General features: G+C 51.7%; 1 protein-coding gene across 40 annotated transcripts in view; it reads right to left on the bottom strand.

Annotated features, from left to right (window-relative positions):
* The window catches only part of NRXN2 (neurexin 2), a 346,059-nt gene that overhangs the window by 48,854 nt on the left and 270,399 nt on the right, over nt 1–26,806 (bottom strand). The gene's annotated exons all lie outside the window — the stretch shown is intronic.

Here is a 26,806-nt window from a genome sequence, read left to right as displayed (position 1 = left end):
GGCCTGTTCCCTGTGGCACAGGTCTCCCCATTTGGCCTGTTGGTGGTGGGAAATAGGAGGTCTGATCTGGTTTACCCAGTTGGAGTGTTTGAGGTTCGAAAAAGAACAAGTTAGGGCATTATAAAATGCAATCTTGGGTTGTGGGTGCTCTGCCCCCAGTGGTGAACCACCTCTTGAGAGGAGCCTGCCTGCCACTTTAGTTATCTTTGGAGGGGCCCCCACCCAAATACAGTGAGGCAGGTGGTGACTGGGAGAGAGACTTCTCGGTGGGGTTCCCAATTTGCAGAATGCTCTCCCCAGGGACATTTGCTGTCTCTTTTGCACAATGAAATACTGCTTTATTTCCGCAAGATTGAATCTGTACTGGAAATTGTTCAAGTTCTGCTGTTTTATTATATTTTTTCACTAGTCTTCCTTAAAATTTTTATTTATTTATTTTAGTATTTGTGCCAAATAAAGAAGTTACAAAGATAAATGCAACACAAAACGTATTTAGAAGACATTTAAGAGAAATAAATTGTCAACTTGTGTAATTTATAAACAAGTTAAAAAACACGAAATGATCCATGAAAAATAATAAACAGGAATGCTTTGGTGACCAAGCGGCCATCATTTGGCCCAAGGAAGAAGAAAAGCAGCAGAAGCGAAGTCACTGCATCACCAATGGGAAAATGCTTTGATTTTATATTGGAGGAGACGCTGGCTGCTACCTCAGTCACTGGGAAGCCTGAGAGTGTGTTTTAGTGTATTAGCATGATATAAGTGGACTATAAGAGAATACAGTGTAGGAAAAGATAGTATTTCCTGACCATTATCTTCCTGTGGGATGCTTTTGCCTATCTGATCTCCCTTGCTTTTGTTTTGAAATTTATGCTGTAAGCCACCTCAGAAATATTTTTGCATGCTGAAGGGTAGGGTAGAACCCAATTAGAAACCAACCAACAAATCTTGACCTGGGTTTTTCCTAATCCTGCTTGGCAGCCAAGAGAGAGTAAGAGACCAGGCCTCAGGGCCAAGCGGATGGAGTCCTGTCCTTGCGCTCCTGACTACCTCTTTTTAAAACCATAGAGCTGTTGTAGTGTGGGAGTGGGGAATGCTGGGCCAGGGGGGTCATGGGGCTGGGAGGTTTTTTAAAAGCATTTGCTCCCCCCCCCCAACCTGCCGTGGCCACAATTGGAGACATCCCTCCAACACCTTCACCCCCTATTGACTGCTATTCACAAGGGAAGGAAAAAACCTACTGGTGTCCCATTGTGACTAACTGGGGAGAGCAGAGTCCTGTTTGCACAGGAGGTGCCAGACGCTGAACATGGAACCTTCCGGATATGCTCTCCCAGAGAGCTGTGGCCTCTTGCCCAAGCAGAGAGGCGCCATCAGGAACCAAGAACACCCTTGGGCTGAGTGGCTTTTCTCCCGAGAGTTCTCCAGAGGGTGTTTTGCAGTGGCAGAAGCCTTTTCTGAGTTGCAGAGAGCCCCATCCACTTCCTTCAGGGGAAGTGGTCCAACTGGTAGGGCCAAAGCATCCCCTCACTCCCTCGGCACCCACTCCACTCATTTCCTCCCTCTTTATGGAGCTGGGGGGGGGCAGTGACTTCAACCTGCCTTTCTGCAGGGGTTGGCCAAGTTGTCCGTGGGTTACCGCAGAGACCAGCTTTGGCACGCTGGCTCCCAAACACCCTACAACCAGCTGGCTGTCAGGTGCTTAGGACTAAGCAGGATGTGGCTGGCAAACAGGGCCACCTCTCCATGAGATGGTAGCAGCAGCGGAAAGACCGTCTTTCCCGCATGATCTTCCTGGTAGATTTCTGTTGTCCTGGCTTGGCCTGGAGGTCTGCTTCTGGGTTTGGTGCAAAACGGGCCAACTCTTGCAGGCGATTCTAGACCAGGGGAGGGGATGGAAGACAGATGTTGCCCCAGAGGGTCCCGAGAAGGCTCACTGCACTGCCTCTCCCCTCCTCTGTGATGCTTTCAGGTATCCCTGCTTCAGCTTGGGGCCCCCACCTCTCGCCCTCCTTGCAGCTCTGAGTAATCAGAGCTCCCTTAATCCAGTTCCTGGTGCAGCCCGGATTGACAGCGCGCTGCCTAATCTCGTTTGCCTCATCAATAAGCTAACGATCAGGGCTGCTTAATTTCATTTGCAGCAGAGCGGTAATTAATCCACTTCTGCAGCCGCCTCTCTGGAAAGGAGCAGAAGAGCTGCAGGGCGAGAAGCAACCTGTGTAGGAGTTGGGCTGTAGAGTAGAAAGATTTTTTTTTTTGGTGGGGCAGGGTGGGGTGGCAGAGGGCTGTGTGTGTGTGAGCTACACCTCTCCCTTTCCCACATTCACAGTTGCCAGACGCAGCCTAACATGCCAGGGAGTCACAGGAATACAGGAAGCGGCCTTGAGTCAGACATTTGATCCCTCTAGATCAGTACTGCCTGCCCTGATGGACACTGGCTCTCCAGAGTTTCAGGCAGAGGACAATTACCAACCCTACCTGCAGATGCCAACACGGATCAAGCCTGGGACCTTCTTCATGCAAAACAGAAACTCTACCACCGCATTCTCCAGTTTCAGGTACCAACGGTGCCGTCCTTTGCCTGGCTACAGAGAAGTACAGCCCCATTGACTTTGATGGGCCTTGTTTTGGATTGCAGCCCAAATCCCTTCCCTATTATCTCAAGAGCACTTGTCCCCCACATGCCCCCGCCTCTCAGAGTCTAGTTTAATAACCTGGCAATGCGAGAGCCGAAGAAAGCACACACTTCGTATGCAAGACAAGCTCAGTGGCCTGTTCAGAGAAAAGCCATTCAGCGGAAACCTTGGAACTGGGGTCCACTTTGGCCCAGCTGTATGCATCCCTCCTGCCTATGCATAATATGCACGAGCTTCCTCTTTGGGAGCATTTTTTCATCAGTCCATAACTCATCATGGGCTGTTCCTTCTGAGCAAGGGTGCTTATGTGGTTATAAAGAGCTCGAGATGAGTTATGGGCGCCCAGAGCACACACGGTCACAATTCAAGCTGGCTGTCACCCTAAGTAACAACCGGCTCCCAGTGGAGCAACTGACTACTGGCAGAGGTTCTTTCCCTGAGCCAGGGCAGGGAGGGGAATTCACACCACCCATTTCCCCATCCCTGTCCCCACCTTAACTTGCGGCTGTCTACACCAGAAATTTTTAGATGTTTTCAGTTTCCTGCCACAGAGCCCAGATAGTGCTTAATATCCAATCATTTCTACACAAAACCTATTTCCCAAAGTCAATCTTCATATTCAGAATACAAACATTACAGTGACACAGAGCATGTGCAGACTGCCTTTCTTGCATCACTTAGTGAATGTCAGCCAGCCTCCACACATGTGGCCTTGCGGAATCTGGCTTCCCAGGAACAGCTTCCAAACCAAACAGACCCCAGCACCTCACTCTTTTAACTAAAAGAAATCTTAGCTGATTAATTCTTAGGAATGTTAATTAATGCCACATTAATCTATTAAATAGGCACAAATCTCTATATGAATATTAATTCTGAAGATAAAGAGTGAATGCTTTGTTTCAAATTAAGTACACCCAACACGTCACATGGGTACATCATTCCAAATCTAAGGGAAATGTTATGGCTTTGTAAGAAGAGGCATCTTGGCTGTGGGAGACAACTGGGGGCGGGGGCAGGGGGGAAGCCCTCTTCTAAGGTGTCACAAACCACCTGAATACGGTGTAGGTGTACACAGAGCAGCTGTATTAAAAACAATGTAAAACATTTCAAACCTGTTGCCCAATGAATCAGGGAAACCTTTTAAAACAAATCAGCCTAACCAATTCATCACCTAAGTATGGCAGCCCTGTTTTTATAGAAATTAGCAAGAAATATTCCTGATAGAATCTGGACTTTTCACTCTACATTCTGACAACACACTCCTACCTTCCTCGAAAAGCCAGCTCCTTGCACTTTGCATTGTGCCATGAACAGAGCCAGCCAAGCCATGAGGCAGGCGAGGCTGCTGCTTCAGGCGGCAGAAGTGCTCCAGGCGGCACACCGATGGATGCCTTGCTGTCTCTGTCATCAGCAGAAAAGTGTTGCTGCCATCGACATTGATTTTGGGCAGTGTTGCAGCAGTTTTGGGGGTGAAATCATCCAAGATTGGCCCGATCTTACCCAAAATTGGCCCTGATGGCACTGCCGCTTCTCCGCTAGAGGCAGATGGGGCAAGGCTCAACAGTAGCAGTGGCAGGAGTTGCAGCAGCGGCAGGGCATTTGCCGCCCCTGGCCTTGGAGGGCCCCCCAAAGGGATGTGCTGCTCCTTCCTGTCCCCCTTGGCTGCTGCTTTCCTCTCTGACTCACAACCCAGGATATCTTAGCAGAACATCTGAAAGGATATTTTTATGGGGCCAGTTTTGCCAGTGTAGGAGTGTGCCATGTTTTAGTATCACAGAACAGAGTCCCACAGCCAGCAGGATAAAAGATGCTCTTCTATTATGGGCATCCTAACCTTCTAGCATCAGCACAGCACCTACCATTTACTGAAAATCCCAGAAATGCAGTGCATTTCTTTGCAGCTGGGAGGTGGGGAAAAGTGGAGGGGGGGACACACACATTATTAAGGGCTTATTATGCTAAGCAGTGATTAATACCACGCGGTGGGAGCGGCTGGCTGGCTGGTTGTGTGTGCTCACGCTGCTTATTAGAGCCATGCATGTAATTATTGCATTAAGCCCAGATTATTAGAGCGCTGGGGCATGTGCGTTTTATTAATGCCCACCCTCAACCCCTGTAGTTCAAGGAGGGGAAGGCTGGTGAGCCCTACCTGGAGAGGTGAGCAATATGTAGCGGTCCTTGTCACAGAGAGAGCCATGGGCTGGCACTGCTGACTCATCGGGATGGGGGCTCGACAACTTCTAACACCACCTTGGCTGCAGGGCTCCTGGGTGCCGGAAAACCCACAGGCAGCAAATGGCGTCTCAGGCCGTTAAAAATGGCCTGTGAGCCACTGGCAAGACACCCACTTTCATTTCAGATCAAAGCGAAATTCCTAATCTGCATTTCCCGGCGATGTCATGACACACAGGAGCATCCCACTGAACTGCAGAGGCTTTCCAATGCAAGCAGGAAATGTTGGGGTAGAAGGAGGAAATGAGACAGGATTGAGGTACTTCCAAGATGCTACACTGACTCCTTAGACGAGCCGTTGTCTGAAGGCTGAGCTGGCCTTAAAGGTGCCATATGCACACAACCCACACACTCCAGATGGTCACGTGTGTGTACTTCAGCCAAGTAAAAATGTGGTATATGCCAGCCCTGCTGTGTTGGAGAGCCTTCCTGCTCACTCTGATGAGTGGGGCACCTGGATGTCTGCCCCCAAATCCGAGCTGGTTCGCACAACTGCAGAGCTCTATGATGATGAGACCAGACCAGGGTCTTGAAAGCTCCAAGTGCAGAATGCTTTCAGAGAAAAAAATTGAGTAAGGAGCCCTTGCCTTGGGGCAGGAGGAGGGGTGCCCAGGGACGGCAGCAACAGCAGCTGCCTTCAAGGGTGGCCGTGGGTCACCAGCCAGCACCTTCCGCTCTCTGCTAGGCAACGATTCCAGAGCAATCCATCTCCGCCAGGTCACAGCTGCTGAAGGGGCCAGGCCACTTGAGGTGACAAGTTGCTGCAGCTCCTGGCACCTCCTAAAAAAAATAACCATCACCCAGCCCTCTGCCGACCCTTTGTTCAACCGACAGACCCTTGCTGCCTTCCAGGGACATGAATTCCAGCAGCCAATTCCACCTCTGTCAGAAAGAAAGAAATACCTTCTGAGGCTGGGTCCTCAGTGCCACCCTACCTCACCTGTTCCGCTTGCCACCAAGGCACCTTCCTGTGGCCACTGTCAGGGGTTGCAGAGGACCACTCCCCTGCAGACCCCCAGAGCCTCCTTGCTCTCCTCTTTTCTGTCTCTGCTTGCTTACTTGCCCCCCACTTCCAGACACACAAGCAGGGAAAGAGAAGGGGGAAGGAAAAGGAGCAGCAGCCCCCACGAGCCCTACATTCTCCCCTCTGGGTGTCAGAGGCGGGGAGGTGCACATACCCAGAGGGGGGCATCCCTGGAGCAGATGCTGTGGGGGTGGCCCTTGCAGCTTTCTGCTCCTATATGGCTTTGTTTGGGGGGTGGGCTCACACACCCCACTGCAGATCAGGCAATTTTGGGGAGGCCGACAAAGAATCCAAGCAAGCATGGCAAGTGACAGGAAGCAGGGGAGCTAGGTGGAACAATTTAGGTGTGACTGACTTCTCCCAGTTTCACAGACACACACTATGGGAAGTGGAAAGAGGAGAGACAAAGCGATGGCAGAAAGCAGTGTCTTAAGATGGGTGGCACGGCACGACGTGGAAGGCTGAGACCAGAGGGGGAGAAAGAGAGACTGCCTCCACCCCCTGCTTGACTTGATGCCTTCACTGGCATGAGGTGGCTGCTGCCTTGTAGCTCTCGCTAAGCCCTGTCGAGGCCTGCTGGCACGACGGAGTTACTTAAGGGAGAGATTTATGTCACTCACAGAGGCTGGAAATTAAAAGAGAAGGGGGGGGGAGGGAGGAGGAGGAAGCGAAGGAGAAATGGATTTACGAGGCTAGAAGTAAGCCCAGACCCCAGGATACAGGGAGGCAGCGGTGGCAACAGCACGCGGGCCTTGGCGGCTGGCTGGCACAATAACTCCTGTATGCGAGCGAGCGAGAGAGCAGCCACGGCTGGCTGGCCTGAGGGCCCCCACAGCCAAGCGCTTAATGGACCGTGCAAGGCCAGAGAGAGAGAGAGAGAGAGAGAGAGAGAGAGAGAAAGGCAGGCCTCTTGTCTGCTCCAAGATGGCTGCCAAGGCACCAAAATGGCTGCCGCCTCCAATGGCTTGCAAGTCCTGCCCTTTGCATCCCAGCACCCTGGAAAACGGTTTCAGGCTGCCCAACTTCCAAACCAGGCCCTGCAGCTGATGTTCTGAACGGGGTTTTTGAGGTTCATCGATCACCAGGTTTAGCTTCACTTGTGGTATTTATCGAATCTCAAAAGCAGAGAAGCAGGTCTGCCTGCAGGTTTTTGTTTTTTTATCTCCTGGGGAAGGGACCAGGACTAGTCACTTGGGAACCCCAAACCAAACAGCAATAAGACTCTGAGCAATTAGCTTGTCTCAAGATGGCTGCCGTCTTCTGTGGGCAGCAGCAAGGCAACAAAATGGCCCCTCACTCGACAAGGTTTTCTTCCGCCCTCCTGTGTGACAATGAAAGGCCAGAGATGGTGAATGCTGTGACAGCCTTTCCTCAGTTAAGTGACTTGTGCCTGTACTGACACCCCAACAGTTGGAGTGCAAGGGTGGGGAGAATGGATGCTACCTCAGCACAGCAAGGGAACTTTATTTCCTGCCTGCCTTGCCTGTCCTGTGTCAGAAAACTTGTCAAGTCTAATGTCCTCACTTCCTGAGCAGAGAAATGGGAGTGACAACCAGCAGGCCTCAACCTGTGTTGAACAGCCCAACAAAATAGCTGCAGTTTTGTTGAAGGCCAATTCATGCAACTCCTGCTTTTCTGACTCAAGACTACAAGCAATGTGATATCATGATGCCTCCCAGGGATAAGGAGGATTTTCAGCTTGGGGCTAGATTTCTAGCTCCAAGGCAACTTTTGTATCCAGAAATCTCCTCAGCCACAGAAAGGCCTCCAGTGGGGTTGGCAGAAGTTTCTTTAGGGTCATTTATGAGGGGAGAGAGGCATCCCTTCAGGCTTCCCAAAAGCATCCCCTGCCAGCCATACCCACAACACTCACAACATGTTATTTTCACTGTGGAAAGGTGGGATATAAATACTGTTTGCTAAAACAGATGTTACAAAACCACCCCCCGTTTACGTGTGGAAGAAGACAGACATCTTCCCTGCCTGTCAATGGCCAAGCTGGGCATCCAGTCGTGGATCTTCCAGATCTGTTTTTAAATTTTTACATACATCCTGTCATTTCCGAAGAAAGAGCAGTTAGCGTTTATGTCTACTTGAAAACCACAAGTGGCAGAAGCGGAACTCTGAACCTAAATTATCTGGGACACATTTTAGTTCCTACGTAGTAAGGAAAATGCACTCGGCACATGGTCTGATTCCCCCTCCCTCAGATATAGCCTTCTAAGACTGAGCCTGGCAGACCACTGGCTACTCTCTGTCTTCAGCGTTAGATAACAGTCAGAATTAATGGTCATTAATTCTAATAATTGCTCGGTCCCAGTGCCTGCCAACCTAGCAGTTCGAAAGCACCCCCGGGTGCAAGTAGATAAATAGGGACCGCTTACTAGCGGGAAGGTAAACGGCGTTTCCGTGTGCTGCGCTGGCTCGCCAGAGCAGCGATGTCACGCTGGCCACGTGACCCGGAAGTGTCTCTGGACAGCGCTGGCTCCTGGCCTCTTGAGTGAGATGGGCGCACAACCCCAGAGTCTGGCAAGACTGGCCCGTACGGGCAGGGGTACCTTTACCTTTAATTCTAATAATATGAACACACCAAGAATTCTCCCCTCCAACGAGAAAAGGCAGAACTTTTTTATGGTATTTCTTGGGTTTCCACCCTGTACAATCCTGTGAGGTGGGCTGCTATTACAGGGGCCAACCTAGACAAGATGTTAATTGTGTGAATGCAATTAGCATGCACTTTTTTGTTATGTAAGTAGCACCATAGAGAGGTGGGGAGGGAGTTTAACTCTTTATCCCCCTGTCCCACAAAACCCCCTGGTCCACAGCTTTGATTTGCATTTCAAGGGAAAGCCTCATTAGTTCCAAACAGTGCCTTCCCTTGAAATGCAAATTGGCATTTCAGATAGGGGATTTTCATCAGCCCATGGCAGGGAAGACAAGAGTTAAAAACCCCATGAGGCTGCTCAACCTTCCCCACCAGCTGATATTTACACAGGAAAAAGAAGTAGGCGTTAATTTTATTCACACAATTAATGTCATCACTTCCAAGCTGGCCCTGCAGCTGAGAGTGAGAACCCACAGGAAGAGAACCTGGCCCTCCCCACTCCCACCCAGTGGGAAGGGTGCAGGGGACGGCTTGAGGTACTCAGGTGAAAAGCCCACATGCAGTTGCCAAACCTCTCCCCATGTGACTCTCTCTCATGCCCATTGCTTGGGGGTTCTCTGCTGAAGCCCCACCACCGCTCAGAGTGACCAGGGCAGCAAACAACCATGAAACCTCAGTCACCCAGTTGACATTTATTGGCTTTTCTGTTTCACTCACAGCAACCCAAATGAAGCGGATGGTTATTTGTAGCTACCACAGGGATTGGGATAACACCTGCCCCACCCCAGTGACAATGTGCTTGCTTCCAGAGGGTGCTAGCCCAGCCGCCAATACCAGGAGCTCCCCACCGCCCACCCAAATACACCAGGGACTTGAGAAGGGAAGATCTTGCAGGCTTTAGTGTGTTCCCCACCCCCATAACCTCAAGATCTACCCACCAGAGCAAAAGACATCTAGTTAAAAGAACAGAGAACCTCCCTTGCAAATTATAGGCTGTAGTTAATGACTGCAGGAGGCAAATGCCCTCTGCACATGCTTAGGCACAGCAGCTTCTCTTCTCCCACATTCCAGGCTTGCATCCTGGTGCTGAAAGTCAGCTCTGATGGGCAGGTGCCACAGGCTGCAGGGCACTGCAGTGTGTCCTGCATAAATCCAAGCAGACTGGTGGAGCGTCAGGTGAAGTTCTTTGGCACAACAGAATTCACCCTAGGCTGGCAAAACAAAACATGCACACTGCAGCCAGGTGACCTTAAAAGGGAGAAAAGGCCAATTAAGCCCTTCTTCAAAAGGGAGATGCAACTGATTCCATGGGGTGGGACTCAGAACCTATTCACAATTGGACCAATGCAGTTGCATTGGAAGGAGTAAGTTTGCTGAAAAACTCTCACACAGACATGCAAGCGCGTGCGCACACACACACACTCTGTTGGGATGTGGATGGCCACAAGAGGGGAGGTCTGCCATCCCGGGGTCTCCGCCTCTGCCAGCCTCTGCAGTCCGTTCTATCTCTCCTGACAACTCTGCCTGCCGCTCTTGGTTACCTGGCAACAGGGCAGGATCAATCTCATGGCGGAGCCCTTCCATCCACCTGTCAGCCTGCATCAACACCTCATCACTCACCCCAGGGCTGCTGAGGATGCTCTGGTAATAGAGATATATGCAACGGGCCATGGCGCGTCATGGGGCAGACCTGCCAGGGGAGAGAATGCACCAGAAAAGCACTCTAGCCCCCCCCCCCATCCAGAGCTTTGCAGAGCACCTACAGAAGCCTCTCTGGTCTCCAGGGGTCCTGCAATGCTTTGAACCAGGAGGGATAAGACCCCTGCACAGAGCCAGTTCGGGAGTGGCAGTGCATTGCTACAATCATGTATTCAAGAGATCAAAAGGGAGGGAGGCATTTGCAGAGGCCGATGCAGAATGTGCTCCCCAAATGGAAATAGGTCACCCACAGAGCTTTCTCTGAGCTAGCTGGCCTCAGGCCTGCAACCCTGCCTGAATGCCAGGGGTAGTAGAGACAAGCCAAGGGTAAAACACAGGGACTAGCCCCAGGACTTATTTTTAAGCCGCTGCTGGATTTTGAATTGCGCAGTAAGAAACCAGAAAGCTGCAAAGCATGTTCAGAGTTCGTTTTGCTAATCACATCTGTAGCTAGCAAATAGGGCTTACTTCTGAGTAGACACACATAAGACTGCACAGTGAAACAGCAACAGGCTTTCTATGGGTAGAAGGGCCTATGTCCAGCACAGTCCCTTGGCAGTTCTCAGTGACAGTCGGGATCACACGGTCAGTTGCAATCCTCAGGAGAGTCCTATGGCTGCAGCTGGATCAGCCCAGAGAAAGGCCCCCGAGTCTAGCATTCAAATCTCATGGTGGCCAACCATTATAGGAAACCCCCAAGCGGGAAAGGAGCCCCCTTTCCACACTCAATCCTGTTCCCAGCTGCCATTAGACTCCAGAGACACCTTGCCAGTCCAGAGGCATCTCCACAAAGCACCGCTGACCACCTTTCCCCTTCCCTTATCCTACCTGAGCCCTTGCTAAGAAGACACACCTTGATGCTCTGAAAACTCATCCAATATATGCACCAATTGGGTGTGTGCATGTCTGACAATGTAGGGCTGCCACCCTTTTATGAAGTCTCCAGAGGGTGGGCCAAGGATAAGTGCAACCCTCAACCAAAAATAATAAAAGGTTTGTGCCCCACCGCCAGTAGTTTTCTGATGCTACAAAGGAAGCTGAGATAAGGGTGTGGAGGAAGAAAAAGACAAGGGAGGGACCTCTCTAAAACACCATCTCCCCCGCCCCCAAATCATGTTCTATGCAAACATCTTTCCACCGACTCCTCTCCGGAAATAGAAAATGCTCTTCCAAGAGGCTGAAACTAGTGGTAGAGTTCTGTCTCTTGGCGCTAAGAGACAGATTACAATAAGGAGTTTGTGTGTATGTGTGTGTGTGTATAGACCATTCCTTCCACCCTCCACGCCCCCCCCCAATGCTGCTGTCCCGCTCCATGTCTAAAAATATGAGCCCGTCGGCGTTGGCGAACAGGTCAGTGCCGGAGGAGAAACCAATTACGCGCCTTGCGCAGCCTTTATCTGCCTTTTGGGCGCCGGGGCCTCTTAAAGACGGGGAGAGCCGCAGGTTCGCTTTTAAAGTGGAACATAATTATGACAGTCAGTGTCATCTCCGTTGCTGCCTGTCCTGGGTAACAATTGAATTACATTTGCCACTTGACTAAGCAAGGCGGTTTGTCTTTTTCTGGCGCTAATTCCCTTATTGGGGGGTGGGGGAGAAGGAGAAAAACATTGCAGATGGATATGGAGATGTGCGGGGTAGGAAGAGGAGGAGGAAGGCAGCTTAGGGCATTCTCCCCCCCCACCACTCCCCCCTTGCCACTGTGTGTGTGTGTGTGTGTGTGCGTGCGTGTGTGTGCATACACATGCAGGCAGGCAGATAGGAAAGGTAAAACAGAAGAGAGATAAATAGCGGGGAGAAGGGTGGATGGATGGATGAAGAGTGGACAGGAGGTGGATCTCAGATGGAAAGGATAAAAGATCGATGGAAAACAGATGGAGGCCAGATAAGCTCAACGAAGAACAGGCAGAGATTAGACAGATGAAGAACGATTAGAAAGTGATAGGAAAGCAGGGGCAGAACAAGGAGGGCAGCAAAGATGGCTGGCAGGTGGGACAGTGGGGCGGTGGCACTAAAAGGGTGAATACAAAGTCCTGGCTCCCCTTTCCTAGAGACCCAACCCAGAGGGGGAGCTTTTACCAGAGGCTGCAGGTTCCAAGGCTCTCCTGGGTAAAGGGGAATATTTGGGGGGTGGGGGTGGGGAGGAAAATAGGGATTGCGGAACCTGCCATGAGTCCATGGGAGAGGCTGAGATCTCGACCCCCACTTGGCCATTTGCCCCAGAGTTTGGGCTGAATCACTCAGAGATGCTCCTGACTGCAGACACTCCTTGGCGCCCAGGAGCAAATCTGGACCAGGGAGGCCAAACTTGATGGGATGCTAAATGCATCTTTGCATTAAATGCACATCGCTTGTTTGTTTTTTAAAACTCCAAATGTCAGGCACTGCTGCTGCTGGTTACTCTCAGGATTGCAGGAGGGAGGAGGGGAGGGAAGTGTTTCACCCTTTTCTTCTCTGCATTGGTGTTGAATAAAATCCTTTAATGCTACTTTGCCTTGGGAGGAATCCCTCCACGGGGAGCCGCCCTCCATAGAAGGAGGCTCCCCCTCCCTACTGGCTGCAAGCTAAGCCTGCTATTTCCCTTTTAAAAACAGGTTCACATTCAAGGCAAAGGCCCATTCAACAGCCGCCCCCTAGTCTGGGTCTTGATTATTCCAGGGCATTCTGTCAAAAAAGAGGTTAAAATCCTATATGCAATCAGCTGCCTTCCCAGTCAAGAGCATTTCTCCTGGGTCTGGGTTAAATTTTCAGCTGTTCACATCCGGTCAGTCCACTTCTCATTTCAAGATTCTGGCTAAGGATGTTTACTGGCTTGAAGATGAGAAGAGCAGGAAGAGCTGTGGGCCACTAACGTCCTGGATGCGCAACCCCTTCTGCATACAGAACACCCTCTGATTTGTTCTCTCTCTCTCTCTCTCTCTCTCTCTCTCTCTCTCTCTCTCTCTCTCTCTCTCTCACACACACACACACACACACACACACACACACACACACTCTGCAGACCAAAGCAGCCACACACCCAAGAGCACTTCGGAAGGGGAGATGTTGCCATGCCTGCTTCCTCCCTCCCCAGCACTGTCCTGACCTTCCAAGGCAGCCACCAGCTTCAAGCCGCCCCCCCCTCACGGTTTGACCATGTATCCCCCTTCCCCTCCACTCCACCCTCTCCCGGCATCTGGAACAGGGGGACAGGTCGGCCAATGGAAAAGAGGACCTTGGTCGGGGGAGGGAAGAAGTGGGGCTGGTGCACCTAGTCACGTGAGCTGCATCCTACTGAAATTCCACCTTCCACATAACTATTAAAGGCACTGGAGCCGCAGACAAAGTCATCTTCTTGTATCTGCTACCCTAGACAGAGATGCGGTAGCATCTGGGAGTGGGGGGCGGGGAGGAACCGGAGTGGGATCACTTTAGGCTAGGAGCACCAAATGTGCGGCAGCCGACTTGTGGCAGCAGCAGCTCCACAGTGAGGTCCCTCTGCACATGCTTCCAAAGCACTGCACATGTCTGAAAGATGGGTGGGCTGGAGCACTAAAAACAACCTCCTAGAGGAGGGATGGGGTGCATATGTCCAGCCCACCAGGTGTTTCTGGTCTAATATTCCCATCATCAACCCTGACCACTGGAACTGCTGGCTGGTGCTGATAGAAGAGTTGGGAATCCAGCCACATCTGGAGGGCCCCGCAGACATGCCCCATCCATGGGAGTAGCCAGGATTTTTTTGGGGGGGCAGGCCTTATGTTGGGGGGCAGAACCAACTTATCTGCAATACAGTTGGACAGCTAGTTAAGTCTATTTATTTATTGATTTACTTGATTGGGAGGGGACCCCCATGGTCCCATCCCCGATCTAGAGTTCAGGGCTACTGAAGGGTAGCTCAAAACATCGATGTGTCTTCCCTGCCACATCTTTGGTTTTTACTCTCTGTTCTACTGATATTCCATTGTATTATATTGTGATATTACCCACCTGAAGCAAAAATTTGGCAGATACTGATCTATGCAAGTAGTGCGGGGCAAATGTTCTGTGCATGCTCAGAGACACAGTCACAGCTCCTCCCCCTGGGATCTGGGGCTAGCATTGTGGCTCAATCAGAGATCCTGCTGGGGTGTGTGTGTTGTGCTCTCTGGCTGACATGTCCCCCGCCTCCGCAGAGAGCGTCAGCATGCTGCTCACGGCTGCTGCTGCTGCCGCCTAACGTTGTCGAGATCCTCCTCTCCTGGCTGTCTTTGTTGGGGCGCCTGTGGCAGCGCACCAAGGTGGGTGTTAGCACTGCCAGCGAGTGACATCCAGCTGAGTTCTTGCCTTGATGCAACAGCCCTTTGCAAAGGGGGGGGGGGGGGAGAGAGAAGGAAGCCTGCAGTGCCAGCCCCACCCCACCCCAGACAGGCAAACAGCAGCTTTGTTTTGCTCCAAGGCTGGGAGGGAAAGGCAAGGCCTAGAAGCTCCTTAGGAATGCCTTAGCATAGCCCCTGGGATATACAATGCAATGATAAAGAGGGCAGCAACTATTGAGCATGCACAAAATTCAGTTCCTTTGCCCCTCCTTAGCGTTCCAGCAGGCAGCAAAAGAGGAATTGCATGACAACACCCTACATTAGATATATGAAGATTACCCTTCCTCCAGCAGAGCCTGGGACAACTCCGTCATTGCAGATGACACCGAACTGGGAGGGGGAGTTCACACATCCGGCAGATATCTGACATGTCAGCACTACATGTGGAACGAACCATGGGACTGTAGCTGATCGCAGGCTAAGCATGAGTCAGCCATGTGATGCAGCTGCAAACAAGGCCAATGCAATTCTAAACTGAATTAGTAGACCCATGGTTTCTAAGCTGTGAGAAGCAATAGCCATGTCCTGCTGGTGTTGCTGATGTGAGTGCTAGTTCAAAACGCCTGGAGGGCAGCAGGTTGGCAAAGGCCAAGTGATGCTTTATTCAGCCTCATCTGCCGCACTTTTAAGAAGGATGCAGAGCAGCAGTTTGGCACCTCCTGCCCTTGAGACTAATCAGTATCGCCAGGCCTTTGCTCTTGGTCTACAAGGCCACCTGGGCCGGGCACGTCTGTCAGATCTTGTCGACAAGCTGTGTCAAGTTTAAAGTGCTGTACATCAGGAGGAATACTGACAAATTAGAAGAGGTTCAGAGGAGGGCAAGGAAGACGAGCGGCAAAATGGAAAAGCCTGTCTGATGAGGACAGGCTGAAGGAGCTGTGCCCTAAGTAGAGGGGATTGCAGAGATGGGGTGGGGGGAGACCTAACAGCCTTTTTCAAACACCTGAGGGGCTGCCAAGTGGAAGGAGGAAAGGGAGGGCAGGAAAAAATTTAATGGGCTTGTTGCAGAAGGAGAGATTGCAACCCATTTCCTCTTTGTCTGCAAACAGCACCTTCCAAGAAGCAGCTTTCATCAGGACCACACCTTGGGGAGAAACGGGTAGCCCCTCTCCCTTCCCACCTGCTGTGATCCTGGTAATTCTCAGTCCTCCCTCCTTCCCTTGCACCTGAAGCTATTTGCATCTAAAAAAAAAAAACACCTCTGGGCACGGAATGCAAATGGCACATTGAATGCCTTGCACAGCCAATCTGGGAATCCTGCACAACAGGTATTTTGAACTACAAATCCCATCAGCTGTGCGGGCTGGTGGGAGATAAAGAGTCCAAAACAGACATGCTGAAAGGCACATTTCAATTTTCCTTCCTCTTTCCAGTTTATTCTAAAGCAGCAGAACTCCAGTATTAAGGAGGTGCATCCACCCCCAACTGACCTAGCAATTTGGGCAGAGTCCAAACTGAAGGCTGGACATCCTGCACACCCTCCTTTAGGACCTGGGAGAACGGGAGCTCAGGGTGGCTTTGCACGGAACCCCCACTCTCCACTCAAAGCCAGCAGGCTATAAAGGCCTGACCCCCAGCATGAATCCTCGGGAAACCCCCGGCTTAGCTTCAGAAGAAGAGCGCCTCTGAGTGCCTGCAGAGTGCCTTTCTCCACGAGATGGCGAAGAAGGGCTCCCTCAGAAGGACCCGCTTCCTGGGCAAGCTTCCAAGGCACCTGTTGGGTGGCTCTCTTTTCGGGGATTAAGCTCTGCCAAGCAGACACACTTTAGTCAGCTGCCCACCGCAGCGTGGCCAGGCAAACAGAGGTGTCGGTGGCACGGATGGATTAGCAGGTGAGAGACCGCCAGCCAGCCCTGCATGGCAGCCCACGCTCCCGCCACTGACAGCTGGGGGAGGAGCTTTGCAAGCACAGTTCTCTGCCACCGTCCTTCGCTCCAGGGGCCAAGTAAAGCAGGGAGAGGGGGCTAAGCTGCTTAGGCGCCACAGTGAGTGCACGGATTGGGCATGGATGGGCTATCCCTGCCACCTTCTGCAAGGCAGAGGAAGCTCTTCTGTGAGGGGGACGGGAGATCCGGGGATACCAGGGCAAATGCCATTTTAGCTCCCTTCCCCTGGAGCTCTGCTTGCAACCGCCCTCCCTTCCAGCCCTCAATCTGGAACCTCTGCTTCGGGGAGAGGAAGAAGAGCAAAATTCACAGAGGAAACTGAGGCACAGAGTATGAGGAGGGCTCCATTTTCAGAGACACAGGAGCCTCTGAAACACCCACCAGCCCAGCATTCTGATATTGCAGGGGCCGAACAGATGCCTTAAAAGGGAAGCTCACAAGCAGGGGACGACTTCCAAGGTCTCATTCCTGGTCAGCCACTGTCAGTACAGACCCCATGAGCATACAGTGGTACCTCTGGATGCAAATGGGATCCGTTCCGGAGCCATGTTCGCATCCTGAAGCGAACGCAACCCGTGTCCGCGCGTCTGCAGGTCGCCGCTTCTGCGCATGACGTCATTTTGAGCGTCTGTGCATGCGGCAAAAGCCGGAAGTAACGCGCTCCGAAAATATTCATCCTGAAGCTACTTCAACCCAAGGTATGACTGTATGTGTGAAATATTTTTCCCCCTACCCCAACTTTACACTTGTTCACACTGAATTGCTTTTGCCATTTTACCGCCCACTCGTTCGGTTTGGAGAGGTCCTTTTGGAGGTCTTCATAATCAATTTTTGTTGTGATGACTCAGAACATTTTTGTATCATCAGCCAGCTTGGCCATCTCACTGCTCACCCCTAACTCTAGATTGTTTATGAACAAGTTGAGGATCTAAGGCTGCCCCCCAAATCAGCCTCTGGAGCCAGTGATCTGTGACTCCTTGCAAGGCTGGGGTGGATGCTGCAGCACAATTCTCTGGAGCCTCCATAACTGTTGGAACCCCTGGAAGTTGCTCACGAGATGTCACAATCCAGAATCTCTCTAAATAAAACTAAAAACCCACATTTGCAGTTATGATTGATAGTGAGCTGGTAAGCACCACTAATTAATCAAAAGCTGCTCCCATTGTTTGTTGGACATAAGAAGGATCCCAAATGCAGGCCCTGCACAAGACATGTTTTGCAGCAAAATAAAACCACCGTTTGCAAAAGCTGGGTTTTTTTTTTAAAAAAAGGTACGAGTGAAGTGTTAAGCGCATTCATTCTTAGAACAAAGAGGGGAAAATATTCTAATAGAAATACATGCCCCCCCTTAACCAACACTCCTCTTCCCGCAACAAAAGAGAGAATGTCACTCAGTTGCCAGTTATTAATTCCTAATGCCACAATTACTTCATTACGTGGCAGCTGCAGGAATGAATAGTTGGAGGTTTGCAAAGGCAAAGAATTATCTGAGTCAAAATTAATTTACTAAGTGGAGCAATTCCACCTCATCTCCCCCCCCCCCCCGCCTCCTGTGGAAGTGTCAATTTGTTCTTTTATGAACTTTCAAGCCTTCTATGACCAAGTTTGTGGTGAGAATCAGGATTAGTGCGTGCCATCACACACACGGAATAAACAACGCTGAGGAAGACATGCAGGATTTGCCCAGAGCAGAGGACCCACAAAACCCCCTGCACTTTAGTCCTACAAGCAGGATTAAAAGGTTTTAATTTGCACCCAGGACAAATTCATACATGCTTACTTGCAAGGAAGTCCCACAGAGTTCTACAGGTTTTCTGCAAGGTAAGTCTGAACAGGCAGCTTCCTGGGCTAGCTGCTCAGATTAAAGTGCTTCTTGTAAGTAATATTTTGGAGGATACGATATGAAATCCCTGGAGTCTTGCCTAACTTCTTAGTCCACCATTTATTTTAAATCAGGGCTCAGTTGACCTGGAACCAGTTTTCATTGTCAGGATGAGGGAGGTTGGGGAATGCCACCAAAAAGAGAAACAAGAGTGGAAATAGCAATGTTTGCTTAACCATCCCATGTGCAGAACGGAAATGGATCCTGTGAATATGATCATTGTTGCTTCAGTCCACAAATTATATGTAAATGATGCTGATGCTGATTAATTTACCCACCCTTCACCCTAAGGTGCTAAGGAGGGTTACGACATTAAAAAACAGTTAAAAAAAAATTAGAATCACAGAAATCAGGTATGTCCTAAAATACACATCTCGGGTGTTAAAGGCCAGTAGAGTAAAGTAAAGAAAAGAAAAGAAAAGTGTCTTCAGCGTTTGTAGAAAGCTGTGTAGTGAAAATGCAAGGCCTACCTCTGTGGGGAAGGAGTTCTGCAATGTAGCCCCACTCTGCAAATTTGCATGCTGTTTCATTTGCATTGCAATGAATGGGGTGGAATAACATAATGACAACGTGAGCTACACAACTAGTTCTGTAAGTTACTTAATTTTACCACAGCAGACAGCGAGACCAATATTGTAGTTTTTGGTGGAAGACAAACTGCAGCAGAATAGAAACAGCACCGCATGTGACAAGCGCAGGGTGGAAAATGAGGCCACCTTACCCACCTAGTCTGGACTAACTGCTCCAATATGATGGTGAATTAAAGAAAGGGTGGAATCCTTGTCTTTTCCTCACCATGGATGCTACTCTAATTTTCTGCCCCCCCCCCTCCGAAGACCCCATTGATTTTGGCTATGGCAGCAAAAAAATAAAAGTAAATCAAAGTATAAGCACATGGCATGGTTGCATTTTAACCTAGATGTTTTAAATATGTTTTTATTTTTCATGGCACAGTGGTACCTCTGGTTGCAAACGGGATCCATTCCAGAGCCCCGTTTGCATCATGAGCAGAACGCAACCCGCGCCTGCACGTGCCGCGATTTGCCACTTCTGTGCATGCACATGTCATTCTGAGCGTCTGCGTATGCGCGAGCAGCGAAACCCGGAAGTAACCCGTTCCGTTACTTCCGGGTCGCCGCAGGACACAACCTGAAAAGACGTAACCTGAACCGAACGTAACAAGAGGTATGACTGTATTGTTTCATCACAAGTATGCTTGCTGCACTGGGCTCTTTGGGAAGAGGGGTTTGAAGATCTCCACCCATCTCAATGGCCCTGATAGGGATGCAAACCACCCCTTTGCTGGTCTTCAGACTGATCATTAGAGGAGCAGGGGTGGGAAGGCACCATTTCTCAGCTGACCTGCATGGATCAGATGGGTACCCGTTGAGTGCCTGGCATAAGCACATGAGTGTGAAGCCTGAGGTGGCTGGTATGTCACCCCAGAGGGTTGACAGCGGCCAAAAACAGTTATGGCCACCCCTGCCCTAGGCAAACACCCACTTTCTCTCCTCTCCTTATATTACATATAGCTGGGAGGCTGAGGGGCAGTGGCTGCATTGGCCACTTCAGTTCTGTGTGACAGAGATGTGGACCACATAGCTGGGCCAATCACATTCCCACAGTACAGAAAGAGGAGGCGCTGCGCAGGGACTTGGCAGAGAGAGCTGCAGAACTGACCCCTGACTCCAATACTGGCACTGCTTCAATCCATCCCTGCGTCCAGGGCTGGCAGAGAGGAGGTGAGGGTCCTCGACAGGATTCCCTTCTTTGTGACCAAGAAGAGAAGGGAGTGGCCTTTGGGGTGAAGGTGCCGTGGTCCCACATTGCCTCGTCTTCAGCCCACAAACCCTTGTGGTGGTCAGGAGAGAGGCATTGCTAAACCTCACTTAGGGCAAGCTCTGCATTGCAAGGATCCGATCCCAACTGCCTCCGGGGGGGGGGGGGCGCCAGGAGACGCCATGATGAGCCCAGAAGCCCAACCAATGGCTGCCCATCAGTGGGCATGATAAACAGTCTGCCTTTGCGCATGACAAGGGTCTGTGGATGTTGTCGCTGCTGCGCTCGCGCGATGGACTGTTCTCCTTCCTCTTTGTGACCCCCATCCATCTCCCTGGCGTGCAAGGCTAGGCTCCGCCATCCTGGACACGGCTGGGCTCCCTCACTAGGAATTGACGTAGAGGAAGGAGTGAAATAAGGGTTGTTGGGAGGTGGGGGCAGCTGAAGAAAGCCAATACAAGGGGTGGAGGCTTTAATGGACAGCTGCCGGGGGTAAGTTATAGAATTGGAAGGGGACCAAAGGGTCATTTAGTCCAACCCCCTGCAATGCAGGAATCATAGCTAACAGGAGCTCATAAAGGCTCCATCTGCTGCTGCTCTGACTAGGGAAAGGGTGCACACATCCCTCCTTTCCAGGATCTCAGTTTACACCTGGCTTGATGGAGGCAGGGCACGTGTTTACTGTAATATGAGAAGCAACAAGAGAGAGAGGAGTACTCTGAGCATGTGCAGACTGCCAGAGGCAGGAAGGATCCATGCAACAGGACAGGGATGTCCCCTGCTGACCCTTGTAGATCGCGGGATCCTTATCGCGTACAAAAAGTTGCGGGGGGAAAGCTAAAACTCTGTGCAATCCTCCCCCCAAAAAAGCTTAACAACTCTGGGCAATCCACCCACCCCACACACGCTCCTCCTCCCTCCAATGACAATGGGTAGATCACTGCCAGTTTTTTTTAATACTGGGAGTAGATCACAGTCTCTTGGGAGTTGGACGTGCCTGCAATAGGAGATCCAGAATGTGTGTGTGTGTGTGTGTGTGTGTGTGTGTGTGTGTTGCACTAAACCTCTACAGTCGCTCCCTATTTTCTCGGTCTCTTCTGTCCCTAGATACCCTGACTCAGTCTGGATGGGGCACAGCTACTGAAGAGCTTTATGGGTTAAAAGGGCTCCTAGGAGAGCCTGGCAGCACCCATGCTTCCATCCACATGCTCAAGAGATGGCCTATGAACAGAGCCTCTCTCCAAGTCCCCCCCTCCCCACTGCACTATAGACCAAGGCGCTTGATGCTCACTTAAGCTGTAATCATTGCCCAGAACTTTATGCTCTGCATGTGGTCAGAGGCTCTACTGTCACTGCTGAGCTTTAGGATCCAAAACAGGTGCTGGGGCTAAGTGTGGGCACAAATGACACCTTCCCCACCCACACTGCCAAAGGGCCTGCTGTGCTGTTGAATGTGCCCAGGGCAGGGCAGTGGCTCCAGTTAAACCAGGAGTTCAGGAGCCTGTGGATGGGCTGATAAGCTGAAGCAATTTGCGGCAGAACCTCCCTTGGCGCTTCGGAGTAATGAGATGACAGATATAATCACAATGATCACAGGCACCAAAGGGCTGGTTCCTGACCCCCCCGCCCAGCTGGGAACCTACCCCCCGCTGGGCTTCTTGCTGTGCAAGGGGGCGGGCAAGCGGGGTGGGGGCTGCCAATCGCTGCCAGGAGCAAATGAAGCTCTCCTTGCACCTGTCAGGCATGGCAAACTGGCAGGAGCCGTGCTTTTGGCTTTGATGGGTGGGTGGGGGGCTGGCAGTTAAAAAGAGAAGGGTCCAGTCCACTGTCTGAGGGGCAGGGCAGGCAGCACAGAGGGCAGAAGGTGGGCCTCATAGGGGATGCTCAATGAAGCTCCTGACCCTGAGGGTCTGCAGTGCAGGAGTCCTAACATTTTCAACAGGACAATGTTCAGTTTCTGCACAGATGTACAAGTGTGTTCACACCCCCACAGCTGGAGGGAGGAGGCCAGCATGCACACAGACACAGCAGCAGCATTAACGCACCACATCCCATTAGCACATCACACCTCATGTCCTCCTTATTCGTTAAAATACAGGCAGGATTAGACCCTTTGCCAGCAATGAAAAAGCGAGAAAAGCAGAGAAGTTGCAAAGGGGGGCAGATCAGGGGAGGGCAATTCAGCTCAGTGGAAAGTGTGCCTGCCTTGCATGAAGAAGGCCCCAGGCCCAATCCCTCCAGGTAGGGTTGGGGAAAAGACTCCCTGCCCCAAACCCCGGAGAGCTGCTGCCAGCCAGAGTAGACAATACTAAGCTTGACGGTACAGTGGTCTGGCTCAGCAAAAGGCAGCTTCCTGTGTCCCCTGACGCTTGTAATCCCCCCCCCCCCGAACTGAGTTAAAAGAATTAACTCTGTGCACCATATACAGATAGCGCCACAATGCTCTTCTCTTTGTGTGCAGAACAAAACAGGTGCATGCCAACTCCGGCACGCTGTACGCGTTACCATGCGCTGGAGAGGCAGAAATGCTGCTCTGGTGGCTGATGACACAGATGGACATTCACATGCAGACACACACACACCCATGGGCTCAGCGCCCCCTGCCAATCAGCCGCACTGGCTGTCTCCCCTCCAAAGCCGCAGAGGGGTGCCTTGGCAGCCGCCATTGTGCAAGTGTCACGGCTCAAGCGCATCGCCCAGGCTCTGAGGGCTCCTGCAGAGAGGGGCTTTGTCTGCTGTGGCAGCTGCAAGCAGCTCAGAGAGAGGAAGGGGGGAGGAAGAGAAGGAGGGACATCCTTGCCGCTCCCTGCCTCCCTGCGAGAATCCCAAATATGCAGGCGGTGACTTGGCACCCGGGCTGAAGTGGCACCTCTGTCTGAAAGTCCCCACCCTTCCCTCCAAGGACCCTAAGAAGTGGGGTTACTTAGCGGTGGGAAGGGAAGCCAAAGGGCAGTGTCTGCAGCTCAATATTCTGCCCATCCCAGAGGCAGACCTGGCATGCAGGGACAGATTCCCACCTATAGGGCGCAATCCAGCCCCGCAAACCCCCTGCCCAAGAACCCACTGAAATGAACTGGGGCTGTGTGAGAGCACAAGGGGTGGTTATGAAAAGAGGGCCAGAGGAATTCAGGAAGAAGACTCCTCTCCAGCAGAGTAACCAAACAAAGCCTCCATAGAGGGAGGGAAGGTAGACCTTGGAACACCAGACCCTGGAAACAGAACAAGGCTTGGTGGTCCCCGCAAAAGACCCCCTCACAGGGAAGGCCTTGCAAGAGAAACGTGGCTGAAGACCGCCCCCCCCCCTGCCCAAAGGCACCCCCTTGCTTGCACCTGCACCATTCCTCAGATGGACTGCTCCGTGCCTGGTAGAGATGCTCTGTGTGTGTGTGTGTAGCTGGGGGACAGGGGAGGGGCAGAGACTAATGCAATGTGAGTTAGGAGGAGGAGTGGGAGGGAAGCCCCAAGGAAGGAAGGGAGAGAGGGAGAGAGAGAGAGAGAGAGAGAGAGAGAGAGAGAATGAAATCCTGGTCACAGGGGGTATAACAGGCGATCCTAGGATCATAGAATTGTAGAGATGGAAGGGACCCTGAGGGTCATTTAGCCCAACCCCCTGCAATGCAGTAATGTCAATGTGCAGTCCCACTCCTAATTTGAAACCATACCGGACCCTGCTTAGCTTTGTAAATGTGATGGCAGTTTTATGGCCACACCTGGGAGGACAGGCAGGCCTCTCTCTCTCCGTGTGTGTGTGTGTGTGTGTGTGAGAGAGAGAGAGAGAGAGAGAGAGAGAGAGAGAGAGCGCACACACGAAGGGGGGAGAGAACAGGAAAAGGAGAAGGAGAAGGAGAGGAGAGAAGACATGATCGTTTCAATCCAGGTCCATCTTAGAATACTCTTAGCTTGCTTCTCTTTGGACAGATAATACATGGACATCACCATCCCAAATACACACATCCAGACCTCCTTGTGGGGGAACAGCCACAGGGAATGACAACTGGGTAATTAACAGGGAACCCAGCTTCCCAGTGCCCCTGGGCTTTGGAACACTCTATAGATTCCAAATCATCTGATCAAGCCTGGGGTAAAACCCCAGGAGTCCTGGCTCCCTTCCTCTAGAACACCAGTAAGTGCCACTTCCCTCTGAGTCCTGCCTCAGAGTACCCACTTTCTCGCTCTAACCCATGGGGGATAAAGCTATCAATGGCTGTGCTCTCCCGCCAGCATGAGAGGCGGTGAACCTCTGAACACCAGTTGCTGCGGATTACAGGTGGGGAGAGCCTGTAGGCATCTGGTTAGCTGACGAGACTCAATGGGCCAGACCCCTTTGGCCAGATCCAGCTGCAGGGCTCTTGCTGCCACCCCTTTCCCGGCTGCCTAGCTACCCACTGGGCACCCCCTGGGAGGACCTTGGACCCGAGGAGCCTGGCAGTGTGAGGAACAGACACCAGCATGTCTGCACCAGTAGGTTACGCTGTCAGCCCACGTTAGCCTGGCGAGGCCGTGACGAAGATGAGGATGTGAGGCGAAGGCGCCGGAGTGTAGCGGAGGCCGCCCCAGGGGCCTGCTTGACACGTTGGGCACTCTCTGCGCCAGCCTGCCTGCTCTCCTGCCAGACAGGATTAGTGGCAGCACCCTCGCTCGGCACATGCCACAGGGCAGCTGGGGAGATGTGGGTGCCCTTGTGAGGGCACCAACCTGTAGGCCACCTTGATGCTACATGCCCTGCTTCCCTGACTGGATAAAGGGCCAAAACGCTCGTGCTGGCCACGTCTTGGAGGACCCAGGAGTCCTAGTGCCTCTCTCCCTCCCCCTGCAGCTCTCAGTCCTTAGTGCTGCGCAGCAGAGAAAGGGTTGGACCCAAAGCTGGCCCCCAGGCAAATCCCACTTGACAGCTGCAGCTCAGCAGAGCGGCCTAGTGGTTAGAGCAGTGGACAAGATGGGGGAGGCGCAGGTTCAAATCTTTATCCAGCCATGAAACTCACTTTCTGACTGTACCAGCCCCTCTCTCTGTATTTCTGCTTACCAAACTTGGGAGGATGAGGAGGGGATAACACCTCGGGAAAAAGGAATACAGTCATACTGTTCTTTCAGGATATGTCCCGCGGCGACCCGGAAGTAGCGGAATGGGTTACTTCTGGGCTTCACCGCTCGCGCATGCGCAGACGCTCAAAATGACGCCACGCGCATGCGCAGAAGCGGTGAATCGCAACCCTTGCACACACAGACGCGGGTTGCGTTCTGCTCATGTTGCGAATGGGGCTCCGGAACGGATCCCGTTCGCAACCAGAGGTACCACTGTACAATTCAAAAATCACCTGGACAACTTAGAAAGCTGGGGTGAAATTCATAGCATGAAATCCAGCCGGGCCAAATCCAAAGTTCTACATTTAAGCAAAAACAGCTACGAACAAACAAAATGCAAAGAGTCTTGTGGCATCTTGAGGACCAGTGGTGTAGCGTGGGGGGTGCAGGGGGGGCCGGCCGCACCGGGCGCAACATCTGGGTTTAGGGCAAATCCACAGGTTAGGGGCGCAAATCCACGGGTTAGGGGGCGCAAATCCACGGGTTAGGGGACGCAAATCCACGGGTTAGGGGGCGCAAATTACTTGCCTTGCCCCGGGTGCTGACAACCCATGCTATGCCACCAATCATTTTACTTAGGCAGAAGATTTCATGACTTCATAATAAATGTGTTGTATCTTTAATGTGCCAAAATACTTTTCGCTGCTTTTGCTGAAGGAGACTTAACACCTCCACACCTCCAGAGAAAGGCACAGGATGGCAGATCTCAGTGAGAAGCAGCTTGGGACTGTAACTGGTCTGAAGCTGAACATGAGTCAGCCGTGTGACACAGCCCCAAACAAGGCTAATGCAATCTTAGGCTGAACTAACAGAGCTGTAACTTCTAAGTAAGTCATGAGAGGTATGGTTTATTCTGTACAGAGTGCTGGCCCTGCTTCTGGGTGTAGACTAATAATGGGGAATGTCAGGCCCAATTTGGCTTGCTCCTGAATTTGGCCCACAAGGAGTTGCAGACAGTGGGGTGGGGTGGCACTGCTTACTGACCTGTGGCTGGCCATGTCTCTGCCGGGAACTAGAAGAGGGAGCAGGTAGCAAGACCAGCATGGTGCAAATGCACCAGCAGAGTCAACATGGAGTTCCTGGCCAATGAGCTTGCACTGCACTGACCAACCAACCAAAGGAGCAGCATCAACCCACCATGCTGCTGCCTACAAGGCTGTCTGGCCAAGCCACACCCACTTACCTGTCACTAGGCAAAGGGCAGCTGTAGCCCTGGCTGCTGAGGCTTAAGAGTGTGCTGAGCCTGATTGCTCTCCTGAAGCCATGGCTTCAATTTGGTGCTGCGGGAATACGGTGCCTGTTCCTGTGAAAAACAGTGTAGCGGAAAAAGGCACTGCATTCCAGCAGTGCCAACTTACAGCCCCAGCTGGAAAGGAACCACAATGAGCCCACTCTAAGCCTCAGCATCCATAGCTTCACTTGTTCCATGCCTGGTGTCAGGTGATGGACAGGTGGGAGGGGGCAAATACAGAAGGGATTCAGCCCAAGCGATTGCCTCTGGCCAAGACAGGCATGCAAAAGAAATGCAGTCAGGGCTTTTTCCCCCCAGCCAAACTCACCAGAATTCAGTTCCGGCACCTCTCAGGTGGGTGCCATTGCCATTCTAAGAGAACAAGGGAGGCCCCTGCCTTACGGCTCGCTTTAAATA

Source organism: Podarcis muralis, chromosome 16 (genome assembly GCF_964188315.1).
Source record: "Podarcis muralis chromosome 16, rPodMur119.hap1.1, whole genome shotgun sequence".
Lineage (NCBI taxonomy): Eukaryota > Metazoa > Chordata > Lepidosauria > Squamata > Lacertidae > Podarcis > Podarcis muralis.
Note: the sequence above shows the minus strand (reverse complement) of the source record. Positions and strands in the feature narration are given on the sequence as shown.